Consider the following 8,783-nt stretch of genomic DNA (forward strand, 5'->3'; position numbering starts at 1 on the left):
TTTAGTATTGGCAAAGCCAAGCGAGTGGGGATACAGAAGGAAATATACAGCGGTTAACTGTTATACTCCTGGGAATTTCCTGAGTTGTTAGAGCCAGCATTTTCTTATCGCCTTCCCCTTATCCTTGCCATTTTTATCTTTACTTGACTTCAATGATCTTGTAAAACCTGTTTTTTTACCATGTGATCTGCATTTTGAGTGGGGTTTTTGCTCACATGCGGACTGAACCCTCACATGGCCACACTGGTCCTTTCTGCTGTGTAAAGTCACATGTTCACAGTTCCAGGGCTTACAGTTTGGACACCTTGGGCATGAACACAATTTTATTTATCCTCATCAGTTGACAACTTGTGGAATCCAGCCTCCTGGTCAACGTTGACTGTTGGAGGGAAAGCATTTGTCTAATGGGAGGCCTTCTCCAAGAAAAACAGCTCAAGACGACACTGGGCACGAGGTTTGGAAGCGCAGCACCTGAAGCTCATTAGCTCCACTTACTGGAAAAAGAGTAGGGCAGCCAGCCAGGGCCTGACCTGGGACTGGGTGGAGGGCAAATGAGCCATGACAGGACAGCAAGTGTTGCAACCTCCTCCACAGGGCTGCCTAAAGGGTGACTATAGTCCATGGGCATTTCACCAAGGCAGGTCTTGCAAGGGGTCTCAGGCTTGTTCACACAACCCAGATGTGCTGAACTCGATATCCTTGTTCATGAGGAGGGCGTAAAAGATTGCTTAGAGCTTAGCGAGTTGGGTTTGCAGCAAGGTTTCCTAGAATTGCAGTTATACCCTTTAGTTCCTCTTTCTGCACTGAGGCAATGCGTGGTAATGTATTGGTAGAATTCCATGGAGTGTCACTCCCTAGTCTTCTAAGTCAACTTGTAGTTCTAGCACTTTTCCCTCTCGCTATCCTCACAAATGACCTGTGACAAGTTGTTCCCTCACCAATTCAGAGAAGGTACAAATGAGCCTTAGATTTTACAGTTAGAATTGAGGACTTCTGACTGCTGTTGAAGGAATATTTTGTTATACTAATATAGGAGAAAATAGTGGAGGGGAGGGAGGAGAAAATCCCTGAGCCTAGGGAACTGTATCATGAAAAATACAGGTTAAAAAAAAACAAAAAGAAAGCATAATAATAATAATAATAAATCTGAATGCTAGGGAAAATATTCTACATGCATTTCAATGCTTTTGGCACCAAAATAAACTTGTCTTTTTAATTAAAAGCAAAGCAATATCAGGACTATGGAAAATCCCTTCAGCACAGTCCATTCAATTCAAAATTCATTTCTTTCTTGTGACTATGTGGTATATTTGTGATACAAAATTTTCCTTCTTGACTCCCCAAATTCAAAGACTTTACATTGTAGTCATGTGAGAGTGAGTCAGCAGTGCAATTCCAATATCTGCCCTCCTCATTGCCAGTCAGGGACTTTCTAACAAGAACTAAGATTGTTAGTAGTTTTACTATTACCCAAGTAGAATGTAGAGGAACTACATTAACAAGAATAGAGAAGTGAAGAATGCCAATTGCCATGTCTTCACAGTTTTTTTTCTTTAAGAAAAGTAAATGCCACTGTAGGTTTTATTTATGAAAATAGGTCCGTTTCTTGAAAAAAGTTTTGCTTTCAGAATGTTTGTTTAATTTATCACTGCACTTCAAATTCCCCTATTGCCATAATTACACCAACTATCCAAGCAGGAATAATAGTGAAAATTAAAAAGTGCCAGAGAATTGATTATGCCAAAAGTATGAAGACCCTAACCTCTATCTTCAAATGATGGGCATTTTGGTTATTGTCACTTTTGTTCTCAAATAGGTTCACATAATGAAGTAAGATGTAGATCATTTTAAAATTCACGTTGTGGGCTCTGTTTCTCATAGTCTAAGAGCCAAGGTCAACACTTAACATTTAACATTTTTCAAAGAGAGTTTTCCTAATTCATAGTGTGTGTTTCTTTAGATTCTTTTTCTCTCCAGATGCTTAAAATGTGAAGGAAAAATTGTTAGCCGTGAAAATTCAAGGACAAGGGACTTTCAGTGAAAGTCAGGGTGGTTTGCCGAGCTGGCACTTAACAGTTCATGGAATACAACATAATCTTTAATTCAATAGCACCAACAACACAGAAAGATGCTTTAGCATGTCCTATGCAAATCTGTATCAGAAGAACTTGATTGGCCTTGCTACGCCATCATTCACAAGCTGTGTAATTTTGGAAAACATCCTTAAATTCCATAAGCTTCTATTTCCTAAGTTTTAACAGGATTTTGATCTCTTGCCTGAAGTGCCATTACAGTTAGAGGTGATGTGTGCACTGTGCATATTGGTTCCCCAGGCCATTATGGTACAGTCTCACTAATGTTATCACAGTGCATAGAAATTCATAACTACTTTCTTACCTTTTCTTGTACGTTTACTTTTTAAATAAGACCAGGAATTATAATCCACAGGCAATTGTGTGCGTTCATTTGATAATGGGAGTGATGACTTGAGTGAAATAGACGCCATCTATCTATCTCATTCTCAGTCAAAGGGGTTTTCCTTTGAGGATGTGGACAACAGACATGAATTCAACCCTGTCACTTTGTTATTAAGAGGAAACAGAGAACCCAATGGCAGCTAACATTTACCCGGCATCCTTGATAATTCTTAATGGTTTTTCAGCTCTGGACCGCAGATAGTTTTTAACAGGATTTGCAGGAGTATAAGATTACAGCTAGGGTTGGCCAACTAGATATATGGCAGATCTTTAAAATTTGTTTCCGGAACCTTTTTTTTTAACTGAGCAACTGTTGTAAGGATCTGTCTGGGCTGTGTCAGCATCAGCAGTCTCAGATGCTCTCAAGCAGCGATTAAAGTAGCAACTGCTTCTTGGTCCTCCTCTGTCTGTGATGCAGAATGCTGGCCGCCATTACCCTTTGTTCCAGTATCCCAACATCTTGCCTCACGCTCATTTGGACTGAATTCTGCACTCTTTCTCTTGACCCAGGAAGAACAAGTGATTCTATAATGATCAAGGGACTGTCATTTGTCTTATGGAGTATTGGTCTGTGTCTGCTCTGTTTTTGAATTAAATGTTAGTGATTTTTTTTTAAGGTTTATTTATTTTGATTGCCAGGGCAGATGTGCAAAGAGGAGAGGGAAAGACCTTCCATCCACTGGTTTATTCTCCATATGGCTGCAATGGCCAGAGCTGAGTCAGGATCCAAAGTCAGGAATTTCTTCTGGGTCTCCCACATGGGTGCAGGGTCTCAAGACTTTGGGCCATCCTCAACTGCTTTCCCAGGCCACAGGCAGGAAGCTGGATGGGAAGTGGAGTATCCAGGACATACACTGTTGCCTGTATGATTGTCTGCAACAAAGCAGAATTCTGTTGCAACAATAGAGACCAACAGCTATGAAGTATTTTACAAAATGAAGTGTTATAGTAATCCTGCGATATTTCATGCTACCTTTGCCTCCTTGTTGGTTATAAACTTATGGAAAGTTTGATTTCAATTTTCCTCTTGGATTTCTAGGCTGAGCTGTCTTAGAGGCTGCTATAGTCTGCACTGCCTCCTGCTGGCAGTTCTTCCTAAATAACTTTTGGTTTGTCCAGGAGGAGGTACACAGGTGTGTGATTTTTTTTCTGTTGCTGGTTTTTTCTTTCATCACCCCCCCCTTTTTTTAAAGCCACATATCTTGCAGCCATGTTTCTCTTCTTATCTAGATTGTCTTCATTCCTGATCTTCCCCATTTAATGAGAACTTTTTGAAAATCAACTAGCCTTTAGTGAATGAAATTGCTTTTTCCCTGCCTTTCTCCCCTGACATTCCTGTCCCACTGCAGCCTTCCTGTTCCAAATGCTGTGCCCCCGGCTGCTTGCAACAAAGGGTAGACATTGTTTCATTTAGTTGGATGCTCAAATGTCAACTTAATGAAGAAAAACTTTCCTAGTCACTTTCCTTCCTCCATCTTCCCATGCACAATCTTTGCTTTTCACCACCTGGCTTCTTGCATCATGGAAAAGAACAGTCACATTTGTTCACTGGCCTTCCTTCCTGCACCTAGAGTAGCGCCTGACATGTGGTATGTGATTACTGAGTATTCAACAGAGTAAAATAATCTAATATTTGCTAACAAACACTTCATGAAGATTATGTTATCAGGTACTCTAGAAACCAAAATGAAACTTCACATAGAAGCTCAAATATTTGTTGGAGGACTATATAATATTAATTAATGAACATCAGTTTGGTGCCTAATGTTATATAGAACACATTACTAAGATGATAAGGATTTTAGAGAATAATAGACTATGCTTGTGTCTTCCAGTCGTGACGACGGAAAGGAATTTGAGATTGAAATAAATATATATACACAGAAACTATTATTATCTCCATTTAACAAATGAAAAACTTTGGAGTGTTAAATGACTTGCTCACAGTGATAGAAACTTATTGGTGACAGATCCAGGTTCTGCTACTAACAGCTTTGCATTGCTTGGGACAAGCATCAGGTTCCCCCTGGCTTGTCCTGTTTCTCTTCTATTACACTGCTATGTTCCTTTATCTACTCTAAGAGGGAAGGTAGCTGTGTATCACACAGGAACAAGTTGACAATGTTGTTCTAGATGTGGGTATTAAATGACGTACTTCTCTCTCTTTAAGATTCATTCATGTTTATTTGAAAAGCAGAGTTTTGGCAGGAGAGAAAGAGGCAGAAAGAGAGAGAAACATTTTTCATCCGCTGTTTCACTTCTCAGATGGTCCCAATGGTGTTGGCCCAGGCTGAAGCCAGGAACCAAGAACTTCATCTGGGTCTCACTTCTGGGTAGCAGGGATACAAACAATTGGCCATCCTCTGCTGCTATTCCCAGGCCATTAGAAGGGAATTGGATTGGAAGTGGAGCAGCTGGAACATGAACTGGTTCCCATATGGGTTGCTGGCAGCACAGGCAGTAGCTTTACTTGCAATGCCAGCCCCTACATGCTCCTTCTGAAGATAGATTAGTTATGATCTCATCCCCTGAGCCAGTCAGGATTGGCTAGATAATCACACACGATCCTCAGTTCTCATCTTAGTAATTGAATTACCAATAAATACATTGATGCTGTAACTCCAACAGAGCTTATGGGGGCTCAGTTCATTAGCGTGACTTGTGACCTGGGCTGACAGATGCTCCGTGTGGACCCTTGTTTCACTGACCAGCAAGGCAGCTGGAAGAGAGTTATAGGGCAGAGAAGGAAGAGTTCATGTTTTGAACACTTCTTCTTGCTTGACCAGAGTTTGTGTCATGGTCACTCCTAACTACAAGGGAGGGACTGGGTGATATGATAATGATCTACTTATTCATAAACACACATTTTTATGTTATGTTTTACTTTTCTGGAGAAATAAACAATTTGTTACTATCAGACCCTTTGGCTGTAGTGAGCTAAATGTTTTTCACTTGGCTCTACTTGTGATTTTTTTTTTTCAGGAGAGATGTGTAAAATTCAGGGAAATTGAGATCAGATTATGATGATGGAGAGATAATTTATCTTTCTCTTATTTGAGACTCCAATACATATATAGACACACAAACTATTATTATCTCAATTTAACAAATGAAAGCTCTTACTTAACTAGATATTATATGTATAGGCACATCTTAGTTTTTATATTAACCATCTCTAGCTTTTATTTGTAAATAGTGGTTGATAGAATAGTGAAAGATTTTATAGAGAAAAATAGTAAAGCAAGGCAATTCTCTTTGTGGTTGCCAATTGCTCACATCGTGATCTGGTATGATCTCATTCCCTTTAACACTGTAGTCATGATTATGAGAAATGAAGGTAATGTTAAAAAAGAGGAACCAGCTCATCATTTGTGCAACCCAGTCTTGCTTATAAGGAGGCACAGCAGAGGAGGAGTAAACAAAGATAATGTTTAACACCAAGTCAAATGCACATAGACAGAGCATCGCTCAAGGATTATGCTCCTGCGCTGTTACCAAAGGTAATTGTCCTCTGAATTATTTAATTAAAAACAGGAAGTACAAAAATTGCTTATTCGTGGCTTTAAAATCATGACTTTAAATTTCAATTTACTCTTTGAAAAATATTTATTTATATTTGATTTGTTTAACATTTAACATTTATCCAATATGTTTGAAATGGATACTACTTTAATGCTATTGTCTGCTCATTATTGATTATATATTTGATTATAATTCTTCAGTAATTAGAAGAAAAAGCATATGGGGAATTGAGTCATTGAAATAAAACATTTAAAAAATTTTATGGAAAATGCATATTTTGAAAAAACTGCATGAATTTCAAAATATTTCATACTAAAATAATTCGTGTTTTCACTCTATTTGTTAGCTTTTTGAAGTATTCTCATGCGCGAGACTTCTAAGTTTTGTTTTGCTTTGGTAGTGTGAAATGGTTTTAAAGTGTGCCAAAGCTTATAGAAATTAGGCATGAATATGTTTGCCTTATGTTGTGTAAAAATGTGTTTCTGAGAAATTGTTTGAAAATGTAATTATTTTACACGGTACAAAACATGTTATTAATCATCTATTTAATTTTTAAAAAGAGCATAAGGCAAGTTTGTTTTGTGGCGTATGTTACTAGTGAAGATTTGTGTCCTAAAACTTGACATTTTGACAATTATGCTCTGCTAAGATGCAGCCTAAATAGATTCAAATTTTATAATTTAGTGAAAATGAGGCAATGACTTATTATTATTTTCCAATTTCAATATATTTTCAATATTTTGCCCATTTCTTAGAGGAAAATGAGTAATTTTAAATAAATGAGTCACTTAAATTAGATATCAGTGGTATAAAGTGCAGTATTCAAATCTGAACTTCCAAGAAGGACTTTCATTATTATTTGAAGCTTAATAAATGCTATAATAAATCATTGCATTATTTCCTTTTAAACACAAAAATGGAAGATGAGCTTATTGTGACTTTTGTTACTTCATATTTTTTACATGAGCAGATATAAAAAGTAAGTATACTAATCAAATTTCTCCTTAAATTCATAATATGATTTAGGATTTGAGAGATTCCAAAATAATAAAATTTATACTAATATTGTAGGACTTGGTAGCTACCTTTTTACAATACAGTGTTATCTTGAAATAAGAAGGAAAGAAAAATACAAATTATTTGTTCACTAGTGTTTATCTTAAGCAAGGAGAGGCAAAATGATTTTCACACAATATTTTTGTAGGTCAGAGATTAAAGTTTTCCCCTTTGCATATCATTAAGATCTCCACTATCACACCTTGTACTTTCTGAGCAGTTGTGTCAGAATTAAAAATTAATGGCAGATAACTTGCTTAGTGAGCATAGTTAGGGTGTGAACATGTTAAACCCGGCTAAAGTTACATTTAGTTGGTTAGATCACACGAAGCCAGCAAGAAGAGGGAATTCATGCTCCTGACATTTGCATAATTTTTCACGCAACCAGCTCATTTGACTTAGTTGGGTTAGATGGTCATTTTCTTACCCAAAATACTTATTTAAAACATAAAGTATTTTTGTACTGCTTGTTGATATTGAGGAAGAGTAAAGAAATAATCATTATAAAATATTCTAGCAGTTATAACATGAGCCAGAAATATTTTTCCATAACATTATATCTCAAATTAGGTGGTGGATAAAGGCTTAGATTTTACAAATATTTTTCCTTATTACATTTAGTTATTTATAAATTGTGTGTGTGTGTGTGTGTGTGTGTGTGTGTGTGGTATATTTAGTGAAATCTGTGAAGTCCTTTATCTTAAAAGAATTACTTATTTTGCTTGGACAGTCATAGTTACACAGAGAGAGGGAGAGACAGTTCTACCTACTGGTTTATTCCTCAAATGGCTACCATGGCCAGAGCTGAGTCGGCCCTAAGCAGAGAGCCAAGAGCTTCTTCTGAGTCTCTCAAGAGTGTAAAAGGACCCAAGAAAGTGGTTCATCCTCCACTGCTTTCCCAGGCCTTGAGGAGGGAGCTGGATGGGAAGTGGGGGCAGCCGGGACTCAATCCAGAACCACAGAGGGTTAGTGTGCTATGCCACTGTGCTGACACCTTCCTTCTTGGAGAATATATGAGGCATATGGGGAAAAATGTCAACAAATGTGAGTCTGATGCTGTATTAGGAAGACAAATATGAGGCTGCAAAGTGGAAAATAGTTGTGATTGTATGTGGGAAAAACAGGACAATGGACTACCGAAATAATTTAAGTGACTGAATAAATAATAGGTTTGAGACCTGCTCTGAGTAACTAATGTCTCTTAAACACTTGGGAAACACTTTCCCAAACACTAGCTGCTGACTAAAATCCTGCCTGAATTGCCTTCTGGTGGGACCAGCGTTATTTTCCCACAGTGCAGGGAATGACGGACTGAGTTACGGCGGTTGGATTGCTCTTCCTGTAAATTGCAGCTCGCGTTTGTCTGCCCCTACAATGGATGACTTTATGGCAAGTGCCCAAGTTCTACTGCTCAGAAACCTCAGACCTCCAGTTTTGCTAGATATGTGGCTTGCTGGATAGACAAGGGCCACGATGGGGAAAAATCAAGTCAAATTTACTTCCCCGCTCACCAAGTCTAGCTGCTGGCTCTTTCAGTATTGTTCCTTCTTCGGATTGATTTTGGGTGGCAGGCTCTGCACAGATCGGGAGAACAGTCCCTCTATAGGTGCAATCTCAGGTGGTGCTGGTCCTCATAGAGTGTGTTGGGGGAAGGGGATGTTAGTCATGGGGGGTGTTGCCTCCATCTCAGAGTCCGGACGCTGGCATCACAAAGTTTGTCCGTTTGTC

The sequence above is a fragment of the Ochotona princeps genome, chromosome 25 (genome assembly GCF_030435755.1).
Source record: "Ochotona princeps isolate mOchPri1 chromosome 25, mOchPri1.hap1, whole genome shotgun sequence".
NCBI lineage: Eukaryota > Metazoa > Chordata > Mammalia > Lagomorpha > Ochotonidae > Ochotona > Ochotona princeps.